Source organism: Petaurus breviceps, unplaced genomic scaffold (genome assembly GCF_028583685.1).
Source record: "Petaurus breviceps papuanus isolate PSGF00001 unplaced genomic scaffold, PetGlider_PUasm1.0 90879, whole genome shotgun sequence".
NCBI classification, from domain to species: Eukaryota; Metazoa; Chordata; class Mammalia; order Diprotodontia; family Petauridae; genus Petaurus; species Petaurus breviceps.
This window is the reverse complement of record NW_027187368.1, coordinates 7,425,516-7,450,500: the sequence shown is the minus strand read 5'-3', so window position 1 is coordinate 7,450,500 and position 24,985 is coordinate 7,425,516.

The following is a 24,985-nucleotide window of genomic DNA, read 5'->3' as shown; positions in this document are numbered from 1 at the left end:
TATCAGAAGCAATGGCACTATTCTTTGTGACTCTAACCCTCCCCCCACCAAGTAAAAGTAATTTAATCTTATTCTCAATTAATAGGTTAGTGTCCCAACCAAAGCAGATTATGTTCCTGCTGCACTTTGTCTGCTATGATCAGATTATGTTTGGAGCATTATGTTTTGTTCTGTTCTGTATGTCACCTTTGAAGAAAGACACTGGCAAAATGTAGTACAGCAAGTATGGCTGTTATAGACTCTTTATATGACCTATATCTAATCACTTAACTTTTCATAGTTTTCCTTTCCTATCTCTAAAATAGGGATAATAAAACTGCTCCTCATTATTTTATCTTGATTTTTTTGTGGATCAAAGCAGTTAGATTTGCACCATCATATTTAAAAGGATTTTTTTTAAAAAGGAGGAGAAGAAGAGAGAAGGAAGAAGAAGAAGAAGAAGAAGAAGAAGAAGAAGAAGAAGAAGAAGAAGAAGAAGAAGAAGAAGAAGAAGAAAAGAGAAGAAGAAGAAGAATCCCATAAAAGTCCAATTTATCATGGGGAGGCACCTAATGACTAAGAAGTCTAAAACAAGCCATAATAATGCATTATAGGGATTCAGTAGATCCTGAATACTAAAGTATCCTTGGCAATCCCTGAAACACCAGTATAAGACTCCGAAACTACATTGATTTGACAAGCATCCAAGCCAGTGTGAGGGAAATGTTCCTACGAATACTGGTTTTGCATGAAAACAAAATGATGATTAGCTTGAGCCAGAGAACAGCAAAGAGTGTGGCTGTCTTACATGTTCTTACATGATACCACAAGATGGCCAAAAAAAAAATCAGAAAAATATTGAAAAGTATATGCTTTAGGTCCAATTATGTGGAACACTAATGTTGGGAAACCATGATTACATGCATGAAATGGATATGTTTATTTTAATTATGTATAAGTACTACACAATAGCTAAATTAGAATTAGCTCTCACCAGTTATAGATAATGGTTTCATGCTGATTTTTGTCATTCATAACCTCAGATCCAACTTACACAACAGTATATTGCAGATAAGTACATTATATACAGTACAATAAGACATAAATAGCTTCATTCCTAAACCCATATTGGAAGAAAAAGTAGAAATTGAGGAGTTTATAAAATATTAAAAAGAATACTTGAAAATTTGAAAGACATTAATATCAACAAAAGACAATGTCCAGAATTGCTGCATAAAAAAATTAAGTGAATGGAAAAAAATAAAAATAATGTCTTAAAAATTTGAAGGAGGAGATGGATGCACTTAGGATAGAAATTTGAGTGCCTTAAAAATCAGTACGACAGTATGAATCCAACTAATAGTCCAATTATACTAAAACTGAATAATTCAAAACAAAAAAATTTGCTACTTGCTATAAACATCATGAACAGAAACATTCTCTCATTTTACTTAAAAGCATAAAAATATGATATGTACACATAACAGTATATGCTAAAGTTGTTACCATTATAAGAATTATAGGTGGAAATGGACTGCTATTTGGAATGCTCATAAGTAGAAGAATTCAATAATATCATGACAGAAGTGGACTGAAAACACTGTTAGAGACTTGTAGAGAGACACTAGATGATTTTTTAGAATGAGTTCTTAAATAGTATATCATTTGGTAAAACTCAGTAAAAAAGAAACATGGAAGGAAATCTGGACAATAAATGTATAACAGAAACTCCTGGTACTCTTAATCAACAATTGAAAGAGAAAACCCAAAGAAGTTTAGTGTAATTCAAGGTGCAGGATAGGGTTACAAATACTTATTAAGGTCCTATATTATGTGCCGGGTGCTATGCTAAACATTTTTCAAAGACACAAATTATTACAAAACATTCAAAATAATTTAAAACAAAGAGATTTGAGAAGTAAATAAATTTGAGGATAAAAAGGGAACCCCCAAAGCAAAAGGATTTGAACATTTTCTGGTCTATTGTTGAAAGAAGTCCAACACATTGGGAATTTAAGTTGTATTAAATATGAAGCACAATGATTCTGTATGATTAATGTAGTGAACAATATAATGGTTATGTCAAGGGACATGGCTAAAACTCTAGCACCTTTGAAAGTCTGGAAAGTAACGGTCTTAGAAAAACATCCATAATGTTTGATTAAAATAATAAACAATGGTTTTGAATTATTTGCAAAGCACTCTATCAACTTCTTCCCTGATGCGAGCCTAATCTCATCTTTTGTACCATAGGGCATCATATATTTATTACCCAAAGATAAAAAACAGCGGTGACCTATCCAAATGTAGATAAATTGGAATATATGTACTTTACACAAGACATTGATAGTTTGTAGCATTTTTAAAAGTCTATAAATAATTGCAAGAAAATAATATATTGGTGGAGGAGCAAAATGGGGTGTGCCAAAAAGCCACACAGGTGAAGAAAAGTTTATTAGTATCTATTGATTATTTACCAGACAACTCTAAAATGACACATTTTGCTTTCCTTATTGAATAGTGCAAAGCCTTTAACTCAGTTTCATATTCATGGCTTAGATTCATGTATGACAACTATGTCAAATAGCTTAAAACATACTCAGTTCTAGAGGATTTTATGTTTATAAATATAATTATTCTCTAATTAGAAATATGCCACCACTGTAATATTATCAGAAATATTTGATATAAAATGTAGCATCCTCCAGGGAAATAATCATAGTACTCTATGGTTCTTACTATTCTTAGTATCCTAAAACGCATTATTATTTTATGAACTGAAGGAAGTCAAGATTTCAAACTAAGAGGTAATCCTACTCATGCCTTTTGTTAATCATTTGATGTGTACGGACAATATCAAGTTACATGACTCCATTGGGGGGGAAAAACACATTCAACAACAAGTGCATCTCATGGAAATTTTCTCCAATGATAGCAACTTATGATTTGAACTCTACAAGTGTGAAGTTCTTAATATGTACCAAAGAAGAATAGAAACTGATGGCTTGAGTTTGAAACTGTGGATCAAATTGAACCAATGAATTGATAAAAATGTTTTGACTGTCTGTTTAGACAAGACACCTTGTTCAGGAGGATATCAAGGAAAAAAGCAAAATGTATGTTAAGGTACTTATTGTCATCTAGAAGTCAAAGCTAAATGAGAAGAACACAATTAGGCCAATAAACACTGACACAATACTAGTCTTAATGTATGTTTTTGTGAAGATAAAATGGATGACAAACGATCTTGAATATATCCAAATAAAAACTCACATGATGTGGATGAAAAAAAAGGCATATCACCCTAAGGCAAGTACACAAAGATTCACATTTCCTCTTAAAAAAGTAATAGGAAGAGACTTACTAGGTGTTCACAGAGTGCAGCTTTTCAAGCTAGAAACCTCCCCCCCCACACACACAAATAATCTTAAAACAAATAGACCTTATTCCACAAAGCAATGGCAAATGCTGACAATGGATATATTGTCTTCATTGTCACCATCATCATCACCATCACTACAATTTATATACACTCTAAGTCTTGCAAACACTTTACAAATATTACCTCATTTTGTCCCACTGGATTTGTCAAATGTATCTTCTACAGAGTTTATGAAACACCTAGAATCTAAATACAGAATCCAATGGTGTTCCAAGGTTGATAATTCACATGAAGTCAGCAAAGAAGTATTGAACAAATCATTGTCATATAGATTTGGAATTTTTAGTGGGAATCAAAGAATTGATGATAGTGAGTCAGTAGGCATCACAGAAAGGATATCGTTAATGAGCCTGAATCTAACAGGCCACTTCTCTGACCCCTTTGCCGGATCATCCTCCAGATCATACTCACTAAACACAGGTGTCACTCAAGATCCTGGCCTAAGTCCTCTTCTGCCTCTACACTACTTCACTTGTGACCTCATTTCCCATGGAAGGAAAGAAAGAAAATTGTACTTCAGTTTTTACTCAGAGTTTAGCAGTTCTCTCTCTGGAAGTGGTTAACAGTTTTTCATTATGAATCCTTTGGAATTGTGTCAGATCATTGTATTGATCAGAGTAGCCAACTCTTTCACAGTTATCATCATTATAAGGTTGTTTTTACAGTGCACAACAATCTCCCAGTTCATCTCACTTCATTTTGGATCAGTTCATACAGCTTTTTCCATTTTTTTTCTGACACCAGCCATTTCATCATTTCTTATAGTATAATATTCCTCAATTGATAAGCATCCCCTTAATTTCCAATTCTTTGCAACCCCCAAAAGAGCTGCTATAAATATTTTTGTACATAAAAGTCTTTTCCCCTTTTCTTTGATCTCCTTGAGGTACAGACCTAGTATTGGTATTGCTGGGTCAAAGGGTATGCACAGTTTAATAGCCCTTTGGGTGTAGTTCCAAATTGTTCTTCAGAATGGATGGACCATTTCACAATCCTGCCAACAGATTGTTAATGTACCTATTTTTTCCTCGTGCCCTTCAGCATTTGTCACTTCTGATAGGTGTGAAGAGGTACCTGAGATTTGTTTTAATTACCATTTCTCTAATTAACAGTGATTTAGAGAATTTTTTTCATGTGACTGTAAATGGCCTTGATTTTTTTCTTCTGAAAATTGCCTGTTCATATTCTTCAACCCTTTATCAACTGTGAAATGACTCTTATTTATATAAATTTAACTCAGTTACCTTTGTATTTGGGAAATGAGATTTTTATTAGAGAAACTTGCTATAGAAGTTTTGATATTACTTCATTTTATGGTACCTTTTAGCAAAATGTACTTTCCTGATTATCTCTTTAATCAGTTATGTTTTTGCTTTTGCTATGTCCGAAATCATAATTGCTATCCCTAACTTTTTTTCTTCAGCTGAAGCATAAATAGATTCTCTTGTCCTGTATTTTTTCTTAGTATGTTTTTTCTTCTGTTTCAGGTGCATCTCTTATAAACAGCATATGGTCGGATTCTGGTTTCTAATTCATGCTGCTATCCACTTTCATTTTGGGGGTAAGCTCATCTCATTCATATTTGCAATTATGATTAGTGTGTATTTTCCTCCAAACCATTTTTTTCGTTTTCTTCCGTTTGTCCCCCCATCTTTTTCCCTTTCCCTCCATAAAAATTTGTTTTGTTTCTGACCACTTCCTCCCTTTATTAGTCCTCCCTGTTATGATGCCCCCGTTCTTTTCTGGAATTGTGATCCAGAACTGCTTATGGGCTGTATAGTTGTCAATCAACATCAGCTCCACCCAGTATCAGCAAAGGGTCCCTGGAAATCTCTTCCTGACCAGTTGCTAACCCCCTTTTTTATTTCTGGGCTAAAAGCTCCTAAAACTACAACAACCTCATGGGGCCACTGCTGGTGTTTTTGCTATACTCCAAGCTGATTACCATACGGATGTTACAGACCTTTCCTGCCAACCTCCAAAAGTTTCTTAGGCTGAAAAAACTCCCCACTCCGATCCTTTGTTGACTCTGATGCTCCAAAATTTGATTTGAGGAGTTATTTTAAAGTTGTTTAGAAGTTTACATCATCCAGGTCATTCTATTTGTTACTAGAATTATGATGATGTTTTTAGTGTATTTATAGAAGTTAAGATTACATCTCAATTTAATTACAGACATCAAATTTCATCAAATTGAACACCAGTCTGCAGAATATTGAATACAAAACAATTCCAACTGTAACTTGTCCTCTAACCATTTCCATCAGAACTCCATAAAAAGATGAGAAGAATCAGACATTAGTAATAATGATAGCTCACATTTATATAGTGCTTTTTATTTAATAAAGGCCTATACCTCATCATAAATGTTCTGATGAAAGCATTATGTAGACCTTAATGTATTATATTACTGTGTTTTCTTGCCATTATTATAACAATCTTTTAAGATAGGTAATACAACTAGCATGATTCCCATTTTGCACGAGGAGGAGAGATTGTGACTCACAAAAATTAAGTGACTTGTCCATGGTTACACAGCTGGTAAATTTTAGAACTTGAACCCAGGTCCTGACCCCAAGGGTTGTGTTCATTCCACCATACCATGTTCCATTTCCCCTTTGTAGCAACATCTTAGTTAGCATGGAGGATGCATTCCAATAACCAACTTTATTGTCTGAAAGTGTTAAGCCTGAGAAAGAAAAAAATCTAGGTTTTGACTGAGCTATTTCATTCTAAGACATCAATTCTCTTTCCTTTACACCTCAGGTTTTCTGTATCTTTGGTTCTACATACATTGGTAAGGATGCTAGTGGGAGGAAAGGAAGGAAAACTATTCATTCTCTCCAAATCGTACCTTACTCAGTGATGTGCCATTTGCACGTAGTTCTGGTCTCAGTGGTACTTCCTTTTCTTAAATTTAACTACCCCAAAGGTAATCATAACTGTGCTTCCAAATTCTTCCACACATAACCAAACTGTTATAATTCCAGAAGATCTGATTGATAACTGAAGAACCAATGTATGTAGATAGGAGTTTTAGTATCATAGAATTGAAAGACTTTATAACATAGAATGACAGAGTTCAAAGAAACCTTCGAGATGTAGAAATTGAGTCATAAAAGGGCAAGCTTTCTTATCTTCATTTTACAGATGAGGAAAAAAAAATGGATGTTGAGCTACCTATTGAAGGTCATAGAGTTAGAGGCTGAGCTAGAAATTGAGTCAACTTGAACAACCCATCCTTCTAAAATTTTCATTTATCAAAAGGGTAGCAAAGTGTATTTTATTAATTTGGTTTCTTGAGCCTGTTTTTAAAAATATTTGTTTTATTTGTGTTGTATTGTTTTATTGATTTTTACATCACTGTCACCTCCCAATGGCCCCTTCCACTCCCTCACCCCATAAAACCTTCTCTCATAATAAATAAAATTAAGCAACACAAAGAAACACATTAGTCATGCCTGAAAACGTATGTCTATTCCACACTGATAGTTCATTACCTCTTTCATGAGGCAGGAGGTAGGCTTTACCATGATCTCTCTGAAGTCAGAGGATCATTGGATAATAGATTAAAGATTTGGGAAATACCTAAGAGGTAAAATCAGATTTAACCTCCTAATTTTACAGATAAGGAAACTGAGATTCTGGGAAGCAAAATTACTTACCTAGGGTAACAGAGCTAGTAAGAGCCTGAGGTGTGACCTGAAGTTAAGCACTTTTTTAAGGCCAAACTGCTTCTGTGCCACTCATGATTGGTCATTTCATTCAACAGAGTTCTGAAATCTTTTGATTTTTTTTTCCTTTATATTATTAGAGACATTGTGTAGATTCCCCCTCCCCCACCTGTTCTGCTTACTTTGCATACAAATCTTCCCAGCATTCTCTGAATTCTTTACATTCATCATTTCTTAAAGTTTATTTGTAGCTTTTGGGAGCCCCTGGCATTTCTAAGGATAAGTCCTGATGAGAATGGCTAACCTAGGGTTCAAGTTACTCTTCATTCTGCATCCCCTAAAAATCACAGCTTACCAGCCTCCAGTAATACATTTACATTTAATCATTAGCTAGAAGCCAGAAGTAGTTCAATCCAAAGATACTTACTTAATGAAATGGTTTAGTAAGAAAAGCAACAATAAAACATTTTCCTTATAAATCCAGGGCACACTTTTTCACAAATACATATTGTATCAGGGAGAAGAATGCACTTGTGTAGGGAAAGCAAATGGTGGGACAGAAACAGGAAACACATTTGACCAAGGGATATGTGTGGAGAGACATTCAGCATAGCAAATATGTTGTCATGGCACTTCAATGGGAGAGCAACTCACATCTTTGATGCTACAAGGTATTAATGTCTTCTGGGGTCATCGGCACACTGCTTTCCACTGGTCGCTGTTTGATGCTTCCCAGTTAGAAACATAGACTGGTGGGGAACTGCAGCCTTGAGGCCATATGTGGCCTTCTGGATCATTGGGTGAGGCCTTTTGACTGAGTCCAAGTTTTGTAGAACAAATTCTTTTATTGAGGGGGTTTGTTCTGTTGTTTGGATTTAATCAAAGGGCCCCACTTGAGAACCTAGAGGGCCACATGTGGCCTCGAGGCCAGGGATTCCCCACTCCTTTGGCTTTTTGTCATGTTTATCCTTCGTTATTGAAAAGGACCATGGCATCAGGGAAATGATGACATGACTTGCAGTTGACTTTGATTTGAGTGAGTGAAGGCTGTGCAAGGTCACCAGTCTCACTTTTTCCTCCACAGCCATCTGGATACAGTGACCAGATATTCATCAGGATGACTGGGAATGACCCACGGTGCAATGGGAGACCCTGGCCCTTTTAGGCAAAGGCCTTTGCAAGTACTCACTTAGAGTGAGGTAACACCCATTCAGTGAATAGGACTCTTTAAGAAGTGAGTCAAAGGAAGGTCCCTTTAATTAGAAATATGGCAGCTATTTAGCTGCCATGTACTATACCACTAGACTCAGAGTCTCTGTTAGATTGAACTTGTAGTTTTAGCCAGATACTGATTGGCTGGATTCTCTTCCACTAAACACAGTCTTTACCAGACACTGTTTTGTTTCTGTTCAACATTCTATTGTGTCCATTTCCTGAATCACCTGAAATCCTTGGCTCTCTATCTTAAGGTAAAGGTGAACTCTGCCATTCTTCCTAAATGGACTTTCTGTATCTTATGAAGAAATGACCAGGACACTCATGCTGTTTCTAGATAACTAGCAAAAATCCTCCTCTTTTCTTTCTTCTTCAGAATCTTGGTCATTAAGATCTTTCTTTTCTGCAGGAGGAGATTCTCAGTTCCAGGTATGAATATTTTTTTACAGAGAACAGGTACTATAGCTCGGCCACTTAATACACTCTTACTCTAATCTTTAAAATTTTATTCCTGGTCCAGGACATTGAACACCATTACTCTAGAGAAAAAACTCTACTTGGTTTTTGGTGTACTTGTTACTTTTCAATCTCTGAAGGCTGGCTACAGACCAGCTAATGATTATTTGTTTAATATCTAGCAAGCAATTCTGGAGTTTATAATTCCTTAATTTTCATACCCTAAGAGGTTTTCATTCTCCCATGTGGATGAGTGGGTGGGGATATATCAAAGTGACAAGTGAAATCAAGGTGTAATATCACTGTCTCAACTATTTGCCTGATCAAATTCTTGAACGTGTATGTCTGTATGTACACACATATGCACATGTACACACATTATATATAAACAAACAAACATGCATGCATATATGCACATATTCTTATATGCATACATGTATGTTGTATATGCACATGTGTATATGTATGTATGTTTGTTCTGTATACAACAAACATATATATATGAATATGTTAGAAAAATCTTTCAAGTACTTTATCTTTTATAAAGTAATATTATGTTACATCTATATGCCACAATTTGTCCAGCTATTCTGAGCAACTATTTTTACTTCTTTAATACTGCACATGTGCTGAATATACACATATGCACACATATATGCACATATATTACATGCACATGCTTATACATGCAAAATATATCGCATATACATATATTATGTCTTTGATCTTTTGGAGCTGTATGAATGGTTATGGGTTTTTTTGTCAAATAATACATTAAATTTAGTTTAATGTATTTTTATGATAATGCATATTATATATTATAAAATATAATAAATTTAGTTTAATGACCTTAATATAATGTAAAATTGTTTTTCATATGGTATATTTCTAAAGTTAATGTGTAATCACCAGCCAAGTTTTCCTCCAATATCTCATCCTGCATGGCTGAAATTATATCAAAGAAGCCCCAAATCTGTAGGGCCTTACCAAGCTGGAATAGGCCCAGTCTTTCATCTCAGGATGAGATGAGCAAAATCTGGAGAAGTTCATCACTATGTCAGTCACAGAGGAAAACATTTTTGTTTTAGATGCAGCAACACATGAAGACTATCTACTTAGGCACAGAGGGGCTGTGATCTCCATTGGTGGATGAAACACCAATATAATGAGTCTTTGAAGAAGTAAGAATATTTGTGGTCTGTGCATGGGCAAGGAGGGTATTTAGAGAGCTTTTAGGACAATTTCCCATACATGCCTGTTAGACAATGCATACTAAATTAGAGCCAGCTCCAAGGACACTCAGACTCAGATGGCTGCAGTTCTATCCCAGAAATTGGAGCTGATAAGAACAGCTGGAACCCAATAGAACCAGACTCCATGAAAGGATGGAAGAAAAAAAACAAATGAAATCAACTTTTTTGAAGTGTGAACTGAAATAATCCCTCTCAGGCTCACCTCAGTAAGTCTAGTAAGCCAGCGATGTGCAAAAGGGAAAGAGGGACAGCAGGCCTCCAAGAGCAGCTAAATAGACAGAGTCTTGGCTCTGGAATTGGAAGGCCTGGATTCTAAGCCCACCTCTGCCAATGTCCTCCTTCAGCCTCAGTGTCATTATGTGTAAAATGAGAATCATGAAATAGATGGTCTCTGATATCTCTTCTAACTATATTTATAATCCCATGACTCTATACAAACTTATTTACTCAGATCAGACAACCTAGAATTCTACTTCTTGGGGTGAGGGGAGAAAAGGTTGAGACTTCTGACCGGCCTAAGAATTGCTTACTAAGTTGGATTTCTTCTTGAAGGTGGCTCCAAACATAAATAAGAGGATGGAAACAGAGCAGAAGAGCTTCTAACCCACTGAATTTCTGGTCCTAATTTTTGATGTCCTCTTATCTCAAAGTGTATCACTGACATTCTGTGGTGTAGGTATGCCCTCCACTGATGTGGAAAACAGGCCATCCACCAGAGCCACAAGGTTCTATAATTAAAATGAATTTTAACACACTCTCTCTCTGTCTCTCTCTCTCTGTCTCTCTCTGTCCCTCTCTGTCTCTCTGTCTCTCTCTCTCTCTCTGTCTCTCTCTGTCTCTCTCTACCCCCCCCTCTCTATCTGTCTGTCTCTATCTCTCTGTCTCTCTCTTTGCCTCTCTCTTTCTCTCTCTCCTCTCTCTTTTCTTTCTTCCCTCCATTTCCCTTATTCTCCAATATATCCCCATTCTTCAATCCTCTATGTCCTCTCTCAAGAGGGAGATAAGGATCACAGTGGATAAAATACTGATCTTAGAGTCAGGAAGACCTGAGTTCCAAACCTAACTCAGACAGTTACTTGCTGTGTAGCCCTGGGCAGGTTGCTTAACCTTGCTAAGCCTCAAATTCCTCATTTGTAAAATGAAGAGTTAGACTCAATGGACTTTAAGGTTCTTTCCAATTCTAAATTTATGATCCTATAATTTCTATAGGTTCCCCATGTCAGTCCTCTTCTTCTAACCTTTCTTATTTCTTTCTTCTCTCTATAACACATTATTTTACTGACACTTTGGGTAAATTTGGTGCTAGCAGATACTATAACTTTGGTTTTTGTCTTAATCTTTGTCTCACTTCTGTTTCTAGTTGTATCTCCCCTAGGTTTACTACTGATTGCACAGTTATGCCAACTGTAACCATTCCCAAAATTCTTATGCTTCCCCTGGAAGACTGTTCACAGAGATATAGCAGAGGATTCATGACATCCCAACATAACCTGGGCTGATTAGAACGTACCACTGAATGCGGGAAGGAACTATCCTACTCTGAATTTTGAAAGTAGTTTATGTTTCACAAGCTGCTGTTGTCTTAAGTACTTATGATACCAGTGGGAGTGGAGGTGGGGGGAAAGACAAATAGTTTTCTGAAAATATCTCTTCAGGAAAAGACTGCTCCCCACTACCTATAAAACATTCATAACACCTTCATTGTGCTGTAAATCCTTAGCAGGAGTTGATAACAGTGTATGAATTTTTAATGTAACATTTATAAATGGTTATTAAAACTATCTTTAAAGTAAAGTGTCAGTTTATTTTTAATTAACTGTTGGCCATTTAAGTTCCCCAATGGCCTGTGGGAAATAGCAATCGTTTCCCCTGCCAGTTGCCCTAGGGTCCCCATATTTAACCCCTTTGTGATCATTAGCAAACACAACAAGTAATGAGAGGCCAGTGAGCAACATGACAAAATTTTGGATGTGTTGGTCAGTCAGATAGGGAACCCCAATGAGGGTCAAAGGATCTAGAAAGTCTCCATTTTAATGTTCTTTGATCAGAGAATCCCTGCTTTTCTCTGTCTCTCGGTACACCCCTGTCAAAACTCATCTGCCCATACTCAGCAGGATAAATAAGAATCAGGCAAAGCAGAGCTCATCTTTCTCCTCCAATCAACTGTCCCAACTGTGCCAAGGATGTGAAATCTGGATACTATCCCCTAGAATCAGCAAAATCTTTTCTCTACATCTCACTGCCAGAAAGCTACTTTCTGCCTATTGCCTTGTGGTTTCTTCAGATGCTAACCCTGGCTTACTTACCCAGCTCCCTGCCATTTTTCCTCCTAGCTGTGTATTGCCTACACAGGGGTTCTTGATAAGTTCTGTGAATCTTTTTCTGAAGAAAATCTTGATAAATATCTCAATTACAATATAACTGATTTTCTTTGTAATCTTATAGGTTTTATTGTATGTACTTAAAATCATGATTCTTAGAAAGGCCCTGTTAGCTTTGCAAAACTGCCAAAGGAATCCATGACATAGAATAAGGTTAAGAATCCCTGATCCCGAATAACAGTCTATCCAGCTACAACTCTGCCTGTCTCACACCTTGAGACCTGTCATACCCACCTGTCAAAGTTTTTAAACATCCTGACTAATCTTTCTTGATAGAAGGTCTGGACTTGGTACTAAACACTCTTGTATTCCATGTTGGATTTTTGGGGAATAGTTATCATTCAGAATTCCCCCTCAAATAGAAGCCCATCTATGTGCACATAGATTCCTCTGTTATAACTTGGATGCTTCCAAATTGACTGAAGGGATTATTCTTTTGTGCCAGTGCTATCAAGTGGGGAATGATTTAGAAGATTCTGATTGTCAGACCAGGAATGAGTTAGACCTTTCTACCCAAAGACTATTTTTAACACTGCATCAATTCAAGTCCACAGGATTTATTGAATGTGGATATGAATACTTTACCTAATCTTATGCTCAAAATTTTGAGAGATATGGGAACCCAGGAATCTCACCTTTGAGGAAAGTAAGGAACCTAAGTAACCCTTTTTACTTCATAGGTAAATTAATTTTCCATGACCTTTACTATGCCTTTTCAATCCTCGATGACATCTCTTTTCCCTGAATTCCTAACATGCTAAGTATCTATATTTATCAAGGTTATTTTATAAGACTAAATCATATCTCTACAGTGATTTATGATTTCAAAAGTCATTTTTCTCATAATAATCCTATAAGGTAAGTAGTCCAAAGATTACTATATTTATTTTATTTATCATGAAACTGAAATTTAGCTAAAGGATTTGCCCATTCAAATAATCATGTATTAAAAGCTAGGATTTGAACCTAAGGCTCATTACTTCAAGTAAAAAACTTTAAAGTTTTACTGATATTCAGTTATAGTAAGTTGTGGGAGGGGGGAGGGGAAGCATTATGCTAAGAATAAGAAGACCTGGCGTCTAATCCAAATGCTACTAATAATAACTATGACATCTGAGGAAGAGAAGAAATGCTGTGTCTTTAAAATGATGAGGTTGGACTGGATCATCTCCAAGGTCCTTCTCAACTTTAATGATCTGCATTCTAAAGTTTCTTCTCCCACTGACATTCTAGTTTTTAAGGTTTCTTCCATACATTCTATGGTCAAAGGTCTCTTCCTAATATTCAGTGAATATATGAATATATCCTTCATCTCCAAATAGAACATTAAGCCTTTGTAGTTTCTGGTCTAAGTATAATGTCCAAATATAATTTTTTATCAATCACTGTTGTTGAAAATGAGTAAGTTGAAGGAGTATGTGGTCATCCTCTATCATCCCCCAATGATTAGAGATGTAGTTTGGACAGCTCTAACTTCCCTTAAAAACTTGCTCTGGATCTATCACCCGTGGACTTATTAAAACCCTTCTCGATCCTATTTATAGACTTGTGAGAGCTTGGAGCCAGCATGGAAATGTCAGGCTGCCAACCAAATAAGATAATTTTTGTCCATTGTTACCAAGATTCAAGGCATTATTTGTGGCTTTTAAAATTAATTTTTGAATATGGGGGTGGAGGAAGTGGGGGAACAGTTTCAATGGGGATGTTAACTGCAGCAGAGAAATACCACTGGGATAATTATGCTCTCTAAATGAACTTGACTCCCTGACTAGTGTCAGGTTTTGCTAAGTGCCCTGGGCCCAACTGAGACTAATTAGGATTGCATTAAATATTAAAGCTTTCTGACACCAGGGTTTCAGTGGTGACAGAAGAGAAAAAATCCTTGTAACCTAATCTGGACCCAAAAGGAGTAATTTATGTTCCCTTCTTATAACAAAAGAAAATCCAATTATATGGATGGATGAAAGATATATTTAAAGTTGAAGTTAACTTAATTATATATGTATACATACATATATACTGTACATAAAAATAACATTAATATGCTCAACAGAGACAATTTCTGCCTGCTACTTGGCAAGCCAAACCTGTTGATTGCTCTCCTATAAAACATATTGAGGATAGAAATTTCTTATTTGCCTATAAACCAATTCAATATATTAGACGAATGTGTTATCAAGATGGACACTGGCATTAAAAATAAGATAATGTCTCTTCTGCTTTCTTTTTCGGTTGTAAGAAATGGGTCAAATAATATAGACTCCAAATAGACTAGGGCTTTAAGTGATATCCCAGACAGTTGTATACTGGGAGAAAAACAACAAACAGGTAGGCATTGGAGTCAATTGAAACTAGATTCTAAATTAGTCAGGAACTTGCTAGCTCTGTGACTATGGATAAGTTATTTAACTTCTCTAAGCCTCAGTTTTCTCACCTTTAAAGTAAGAATACTCTTCCCTATATTATTTCTCCCCACAGAGTGGGCACCATGGGGATCGATGCATAGAAGATGACACATATAAAGTGTCTTGCAAATTTTAAAGTGCTGCAGCAATGTCAATTATAATATTGACCTTCTACAGAACACCACAGAGGTCAGGAGATTTGGATTGGGTCCCAGATATTCCAGCTATCTCTGGGATTTTAGGCAAGTAACCTCAGCTTTCTGACCCTCAGCCACCTCATCTATAAAATGAAAATAATACTCTCTGCCTCACTCAGATATTTGTTGTGAGGATCAAATGGAACAGAAGAACAAAACTTGCATTTAGAAGGTAAAAGTCTATATAAATGTAGTTATTATTATTGGTATAACTGATATTGTTTGGATTAGTACTTCATCAAATGAGTGAAATCATTGGGCCTTGGCACATTTTTTTGAATGAGTCCTGGGCTAAGGGTCAGAGGAGATGAGGACTAGTCACAGATTTACCGCTCATTTGGTACACAGCCTTAGGAGAATTGCCTCCATATTTCTTAGCCTCATTTCCCCATCTTCTACATGATGCTCCCTTCTAGGTCTAAGTCATTTTGGACAAGTTATTCAGGTTGCTTTTGGGATATGCTTATCAGATGAAGACACAATCTTTTGCAACATTTTTGGATCTGCCAGCAAACATGGAGATTATTCAGTCTGTGTCAGCCCATAATTTGTAAGTAGCTAGCCAAATTAGAGATCAAAATAATTTGAGCATGGATAGGTCTTTGGCCATCTGCCTGACACAAAGACTTGATCTTCTCTGTGCCTCATATCTGACCTTTCAAGGTTTCTAAGCTCCTGATCACAGTATCTGCCAAGGCCACACACACCTCGATGTAATCCAACCATCTTCAAGCTCTGGAAGCTTGTCTGTGTCCAGACTTTCCACTCCTTACTCCCAGTCACAGTAATTGGATAAACCCTAACACTCCTCCAAAAGACATATCCATCAATTGATTTCTGTTCTATTCATTATACCTCTGATTTCCCAAAGTAAGCTATCTCTCCTTTGTCCACATTCCATTAATAATTTTGCTTTTCCCTATTAGAATAGGGGAGGGATTGACTTTGTTTATATATTTTTATTCATAGGACCTGGAAAAAATCTTATTAACTGTTGGCCTGACTTCTTTTACTATTCATTCATTCATTCATTCACATATGCATGCATGAATTCATTCATTTAAAAATCTTTGACACTTTGCAGTATGGAGGGTCTTTTAGAGTAAATTGTAAGGTTTCCATATAGAAAATGGTAAAATCAAGTTTTTTATGCTGAAAAGAGTTACAGCTGTCTCTCTGCTGAATACAGAAGCTTCAAAACTATGTGATGTTTTTCCACTCCCAAAATAACAATAACAAACACATGAAATTATGAAAAAGCTATTTTTTTTTAATCTACAGGAAGTTTGTTGCTAAGAGTTGCTAAGGGTTACTAGATGTTTATCCGTCCTTGGCATTTGATAACTGAACCTACTACAGGAAGGAAAGACAGAGAATGCAGCTTGGTAGAGGAGGAGGAGAAAACTGGGATATTTGGTAGATCAAAGTACCCCAACCTATTTTTGAGAACGAGATATGAGTGTTAGGTGTGGGGACCAGAACCAAGCCCATCATTATCTCTACCATTTGCTACCTATGTGATCTTAAGGGAAACTTTGAGGTGAAACTTTCTGGACTTTTGGTTCCCATCTGTAAAATGAAAGAGTAGTACTGGATGAATGTACAGGTTCCTTTTAGCTCTAAATGTATTGTTCTTTTAACTTGTTGGGAACCTGAGCAACAACTTTCCCCAGAACCCTGGATTCTTAAGCACTGGAACATCTCCTAACTCATACTGCCTGTAGCCCATGTATTCAAGTTCAAGATGATCCTCCTTCATCATCCATATCTTACCTAACGAACATTTGTATCCCCTAAATTCTGTCTTGGTCATTCTTTTCCTCTCCTCTTCCCTCTCCTCCCTTGCCCTCACTTCTCTTATCTTTTTACACTCTCTCCTTAGGTAATCTCATAAACTCCCAGTTTAACTATCATCTCTAGATAGATACCTCCCAGATTTATATATTTAACCCATTTGTTCATTAATAACCAATTTTCTACATCTCCACCTGCCTATTATTTTCAAATATATATCCCATAGGCATTTCAAACTCAATGTATATAACATGTAACATATCTCCACCCCATCCCCCGACTCCCCTGCATGCTTCCCATTTCCCTATTTGATTTTGGAGGGAATTGTCATTCAAGTAATCACCTAAACTTCACAACCTGAGAGTCATTATCTTCTTTATTCTTCTTCAGCCTCTACATTTATCAATTGCCAAATCTTGCCAATTCAACCTTTACAATAGCTCTCACATTCATTTTCTCTCCACTTCCATGGCCACTATTCCAATTCAAGACCTTGTTACCCTTCATTTGGCACATTATAACAGCCTCCTAATTGGATTTCCTACTTCCAGTCTCTACTTGTATTGATCCTTCCTTCAAAGAACTGCTAAAATAATCCGCTAAAAAATAGGACACAGCCATATGACTTGCCTACTCAAGGATTCTCAGCAACACCGTTTTTTTTTTTTTTTTTGACTCTAGAATAAAACCCAGATTCCTTTGTTTGGCTTTTAAATTCTCTCACAATCTAGATCCAACCTCTTTTTCTACATGCATTGGCTTTTACTATCCATAAATTCTACCTTCCAGTCAAATTGGTCTGTATTATTTCTTCATATACAACATACCATCTCCTACTCCATGTCTTTGCAAGGTTGCTCCCTATGCCTAGAATTATCTCCATCCTCTCTTCTGCCCTGCAGTTTCCCTAACTTTTTTCGAAGTTCGGTTCCAATGTCTCACCTTTCTTGATTTTCTAACTTGTTTTTGCCCTCCCTGCAGAACCTATTTTGTATCTATTAAGTTGAGGTATATTTCATAATTTATTTCCTATACATATGTAAACTTCTTGAAAGCCAGGGAGTATTTCATATTTAATATTTGTATCACTAGCACCTAGGACGGTACCTTGCATATAGCAGGTTGTCAATAAATACTTGCTAAATTATTGAAACAAGAAATTAGTTGAAACTAGGTTTTTTAAAGGAAAAAATATTTAAACTATTGGAAGTGGTGTGTATGAGGAATCTAGAGACACTTTATTGCAATGAGAACACTGAAAAGTGTGTCTGCTCATGACAATTTTTATTAATTTGCAATTGAAGCACCTCCTATGGATGAGGTACAGGCTCAAACCTTACAGATACTGAGGCTTCTTAAGAGTCTATGCAATATGGCAAACTTTGAATAAACTTTGCTTTTCTTTGGCTGAAAGAAGACTTGAGTTGAATTCATTCAGCAGGACCCGGCATGTTGATTTTTTAGGGTCTCAACCACCCCTAACCCTATACCTCATCATTTTATGGTGACCTTCTTCATTTTTATGGTTCCCTGACTGATGACCCTTTTCACTATGAAAAGGAGAATTGTTCTTGAAGTACATTCACCTTGCAAAGAGAAGACAATAAACCATTCCTATCTGTAGCAAAGAGTCAGTGAGAATGGGTTCCTTTCTGATATTTTCCCTTCTCTTGGCCAGTAATTTCTGTGGGCAATATATCTAACATGGTGTGTAGCTCTGTCCCTTTCTACCTCTATGTCCCCAAATTCATCCCACAAAACTTTTTTTTTGGGGGGTGGGGGTAAGTTAATGAAAGTTGTTGAATAGGGAGTCAGTGTCCTAAACTGTAGTTTCTGCTCATTCCAGGGTGTCTCACATATCTCTTTATTCATACACATTTCCATGAAGTGAGGAACTTTTAAAAATACCCTGCTACCCATAGCAAATAAAATTAAATTTGAAGCAATTTCAAAGAATAAAGTCCTTGTAACTGGGGAACTAGGAAAATCCTTATGCAGGAGGTGAAACGTTAGCTGAGCCTTTAAGAAAATGAGTCTAAAAGGTAAAGAGGGGATGAATACAGAGAATGAGAGACAGACTATATGAAATCAGAAAGAGAAGCAAGTCATATATGCTGAAATGAATGAAAAAGCCAAGAAACAGAGTTTCTGGGTAATAAATCATCAATTTGTTAATTACAGTAGTCAGCAGTCAATAAATCAATAGTCAGTGATTTCTCTCAAAAAGCAAAGATTCAAAGGAAGACCCTGAAATGCTTTAAATATTTTCTGAAAGGTAATTCCCTGACAAGTGAAACTCAGCCTTGATTGGTACACATTTAATGATTTGAAAAGGTGGGCTAAAAATCTTAATATCCTCCTTCTGATAATGTGACTTGATCATGAAATCCAGCAGCCTTCAGCAATTTGGGCACAGGAATCCATCTCCATTCTGACCTCTCTGGCTAGTTTTCTCCTTTATGAGATAGGTCAAACCAAATTCTAATGGAAGGGCAGAAGGACAGAGGGTCCTTTCCCCAGATTATGGACTTAGATTCTGTTTATACTCTAAACAGAAATTAGGTCTCCCAATTGGGTGAGTTTCTGCCCAAGATTGATAAGCATGTTACTTGGGGGCTAGGGGTATTCTTATCTATCAGCCATATCCTTCAGGGATTGACTTTAAAAAGAAGTAAACCGTAATAAGGAAATAGAAGGAGAAAAGCCTGGTGTAATGTAATGCCAAGGTTCAGAATACTAGCATAGGTGCTCTCCATTTTATTCAGGAACAAATTAAGAACAGAGAAGGTCAAAATATGACATCATTCAAAATACAGCATTTACTAAGTGTGATTAAATAATCTCCAAGTACTACCCCACCCCAGGACCTTCCATTCATTCAATCAATTACAAAGCCCCTGTTCTAAATACTACTCCACCCCTAGGCTGTATCTTCATTTAGTCCAACACAAAGCCCCTCTTCTCAAATGGAGATTAGTTTTCCAAACATAAGTAAAGTACATTCATTTGTTCAACCACAGAACACAAAAAGGTCAAAAGTTCCCCACCCCTGGATCACAATTGAATCTACCCCAGAGTTACATCAAGTTTAAGCACAGCACTTAATACCCAAATGGAGGTCTTTTCTTCATCTTGACCTGAGGCAAGTTCTCAGCAATCTTAGTTCCTGGGGAGACAAGGCTTAGCAAAGCCACAAGATACATTGCCAGTCCCTTCATTAATTCATCCTTGGTCTGTAGAACAGTCCTAGAACCCCTGAAAACATTAGCAAAACCCTCTCCCAGGATTTCTGTAAACATACAACAAGAAAATCCTTCTTCAGGGCTTCTGAACCAACAGAAAGGTTCCCAGACCCCTGCAACAACAGCACTGTCCTTCACCAGTGGACAGTATTCACTGTCTGCAGGACAGTCTCAGGAGCTCTTAGCCAACAGCCAGGTTCCAAGACTTCTTCAACAAAAGGACTGTCTTTCACCAGTGGACAAATCTGGCAAAACAACATCAAAACAGACAGACAAAGTACCAGCAAAACAGCCATGTCTCTTCAGTCCTTGGCAGCTCAGGGGGCAGGTCTCAAAAGTCCAGGGCAATTCAAAGTGGCCCCCAGCAATTCTCTCAGTCTCTCTCTCTGCCTCCAGGAGGTGCTGCACCCAAAAAGTTCTTCTGCCTCTCTCTTGTCTCTCTCCAAATCTATGTCACCAGCTCCTCCCAGTTTGTTTCTCTCTTTTCAAGTCAACAAGTCCATCCCACAGGTGGGATTAACAAGCTCTGGGTTTTAACACAATTAAACCAAAAACCAAGCCAATACAGGGGGATCTTTATATTCTATTACTGTCACACCTGGATGACAATTTAATAATGAATTATTATTTATTTATTTTAAAGCAATCGGGGTTAAGTAACTTGCTCAAGGTTACATGGCCAGAGTATCTGAGGCCGGAACTGATCCAGGTCTCCCGACGCTGGGGCCAAGGCTATTACTGACCTGGCCACCCCTAATAATGAGTTATTAATATCATAGTATAATGATAATTTCTCTCAATAAGGAAGAGAAAGAAAGGCAGTTTGGCTAGATTGCAGTGTGTTCAGGAAAGCAATGCTTACGAAGTTTGAAAAGGTAGGCTTGTTGGGGCAGCTAGGTGGTGCAGTGAATAGAGCACTGGCCCTGGAGTCAGGAGGACCTGAGTTCAAATCCAACCTCAGACACTTGACACACTTACTAGCTGTGGACTTTGGGCAAGTCACTTAACCCCAGTTGCCCTCCAAAAAGCAAGAAAACAAAAATAAAAAGAAAAGGTAGGCTTGTGTCAAATTGCAAAGGTCTTTAAAAGTCAAATAGAACACTGTGTGTTTATTCTAGAGATAAAGAAGAACCCTAGTAGTGAAGGAGTGATGGGGTCAAACTTTTTCTTTAGTAATATTACTTTGGTACCTCTATGGAAGATGGAAGGAAAGGGAAAGAAACTAGAATCAAAGTAACTAATTAGGAGGATATTTAAATAGTCCAAATGAGAGGTGAAGAGTCTCTAGGAACTAGGATAGTAGACATGTGAGTACAATGAAGGGGACATTATCTAGAGCTCTTGTACTAGAAGAACTAAGACATTGGATACCAGGAGTGATATAGAGGAATGAGTGAAGGATGACTCAGGTTTATAACCTGGGTGACTTGAATGATGGTGGTGCACTTGAACCATGGATCACAGAAAACGATCAGTCATTGTAATCACACTAATGTTTTCCAGTCTTAGCATGATGTCCAAGTCTCTTTCCATTTCAATCTATCCTCCAGCTGCTAAAGTGATTTTCCTAAAACACAGGTTCAATCATGTCAAGCCCATATTTAATGGTTCCCCCTAACTGCAATGCCTCCCTATCAACTCCATGATCAAATGCCAAATCTTCTGTTTGACATTCATTCTAAGGCCTTTTATACCCAACCTTTTCCCTTCCCCTTTCTTGTCTTCTTATACTTTCCTCCCTGCCATGTACTCTATGATCCAGTGATACTGTCCTTGTCATTCCTTGAATAAGACATAACATTCACTTAGTTCTGAGTATTTCTCCACTCCTAACCCCTCCTAGAATGCTCTCTCCTTCCTTATCCCTGCCTCCTGATTGCCTGGCCTTTTTCAAATTCCAACCAAAATCTCACCTTCTGCAGGAAGCCTGTTCCAATCTCTCTTAATTCTAATGACATTCCTCTTATTTTTTCCTATTTATCTTGTATTTAGTTTTTTTGTACATACTTATCTGATTGTTGTCTCTTCCATTTTATTTGTGAGCTTCTTAAAAGCAGATACTGTCTTTTGGCTTTTTTTGTAGCCCCAATGCTTAGCACAAAGAATGGAAATCACTTAATAAATGCTTATTGACTGACTATTGACTGACTGACAATGCAGTCAATGACAATGCAAACAACTAGCAATGTAGTTACCTTTACACCAATGGTTCAACTTTGTACTTACTGAGACTAGGACCACAGAAGAGTTGAAATCCAGACCTAAAACAGAAACAAAATCTACAGCCAGGTAAATTAAAAAAAAATTAGAAGAAAGAAAGTTTGGAGAAGAGGATACTTAGTTTTGTTTCAGAAACATTGACTTTGAGATATCCATACTTTGGGTCCATCTGAGATCATGGATTTTATTAGTGGCTTTCTTGGATTTAGTATCCTGTGTATTTATGGATGTCTCTAATGATAGACTTATTCCTAAATTGTGGCATATTCTATCACATCTGTTAGAGTCCAATTAATTGGGTAGATTTTACATGTACTTTCCTTTTTTTTTTTTTTGTTTAAAGCATCTTTGTATAGATTTGCATGACTACAGTTAAACATATTCTTATCAGATTTTGTTAAACACACCTGATGACTGGCCAGGAATCTGTCATTCCTATATTTCAAGTCATGGATTGTAAATCCAAATCCAGTTTCCAGACACCTTTTTAACCAGCTGTTCATTTCCCAACATGTGTCTTTCTCTTCAGAAAGTCATTGGTTTTGATTGGCAGCAGTTATCAAAACACCACCTGTGATCCTAAGGTCTTTATTTTCTTGCCTAAGACTTTATAATCTTTAGAAATGTTTTTAGCTTCACTTTTTTTTGTATTAGTGTATTAGCATCATTTATGACCATATCAATGAACTTAAGAAGATGCTATGCATTTGGTATAGTATGTCTTGGGATGTTCTGTGACATCTTGGTTACATGTCTCAGAAAGAAAGTAGATTTTTCTATTAATGCTATTAATTCAAAAAATTGCCTCAGTTCCCACTCAGGAAATAGTTCATATTCACCACTATTCAATTTTTTTCCTTCTGACTTTTACTTAATAATCTATTACCTGACTACATAGATGGAACCATTTCATCATTCCTTGGAGGACAAATGGAAGTTTCATCTTTAGAGCCCCAAGATTCCTCCTCTTTCAGAATAGCCTCATATCTATCCCTTAACTTAAAGTAGTCTATGGTTCTCCCTCTGTAGCAGCAAGCACCCTAGCAGACCCAGGGTGGTTGCTTTTGTAGATCTGCTTTTGTAAAGGAAAATAACAAAAAATGGGTCAACAATCTTGCTTTAATAAAACATATGTCATTTACTTAGTTCAGGGTAAAAAAGATCAGCACCCTGAACTTCAGAGAATATAAGAAAGTTACAAGCAGATAGAGAAACAGATCAGCAGACAGGCTTCCCTAGTCAGTTATCAGAGAGGGAAGCACCAACATCTGGGTTTTCAAAGTTGGGGGGGGGGGGGCTTAATAGCTGCCCAGAGTCTCATCTGGTCAAATTAAATAACTCTTCTCAAAGTGAGCCCCAAAACAAAACCTCACATCAGGGTATATATAGCCTTTCCCTGGATCAGAGAATGCCACAGCCCTCTTGACCCATTGCCCAATCATCAAGCATCAAGATGTGGGCATTCCTGAAAAACAAGCCTCCCACCATAGGCTCCATGTGACCACATTCAGCCTATTAGAGGGCAGAGTATATTTTCAAATCAAGATAGGTTCTCAGCTTCACTTAAGCCTATCAAAGGGCCTAGGGGCAGGGAAGATCTTAAATTCCTATTCCCATAACACCCTCTCCCCTTCTCTTCTGCCCTTCTTCCATCCTTAAATTCCCTGACACAATGCAGAACTTTCTGTTGCTTTAAGATATTTTTTTCTTATTTTTCCACATTACTTTTCTCATTGATGTTCTTATTCATGTATTTATCTAAATAGTTGTTCATTTATTTATTTATCACTCAAGTGCCACTTTATTCTCCCTGACAGTCAGCAGAATAATGTATTCCTTTAGTTCTTGTGCTTCTTATTCTAGGAAAGATACAAGCTTGTACTTTGAAATATGATGTGTGAACTACTTAGGACAAACAATGATTTTGATGTAGTTTCCTTTTGTGACAGCAATGGTTATTTGTGTGTGCTGATCTAGAATGTCTGATATTAACCAGATGAAAATGGATTGAACATATTTTTTGACCTTTTAGGTGGGCTCCGTCAGTTGAATGCCATTCATGTTTCATTGTTCTTATTTGTTGTTTTAAATTCCATAGTTTTAAAGTTGCATATTACTCCAATTAAAATTGCAAAAGTTATAGCTCTTAAAGAGTACACTTCAATGACTGTTAGATATGATGCAATGGTTGTTGGTATAGATATATCAAACACGTCTAAACCATAATAAAACAAATTCAGTCACACTGAAGCACAAAGGAAGATGTGCTTGAAAACAACAAATTTTAAGAACTTAAAACTTGTTAAAGAAAACCTGCTTTGCCTTCAAAAAATAAACAAATACTATAAGAGGCATCTGATAACTGAAAGAGTTCCTATTTATTTATCTATCACATGGCATAGGCTTCTTGACTATATAAGAAGAGCAACAAACAAAGTAAAAAAACAAAACAAAACTAACTTTTGCTACAAACAAAAATCCCCCCCCCCAAAAAACACCCATGTCTATCATGTGTTAGAATGAATTAACAAGGCAACCTTAAGGAGAGATGAAAGGTCGCATATACCAAGTGAGTTAAACCATCATTACCAATCTGGACACTAATCCTTATCAGACCTGGTTGGGGAGAATTGTACATGCAGAAGCCAAGTGAACCAAGAATAGCAGTCTCCCTATCCCTTACAGTAGGACTGCTTTCAGCCTGGACTCTATAGGTATTACTGAGGG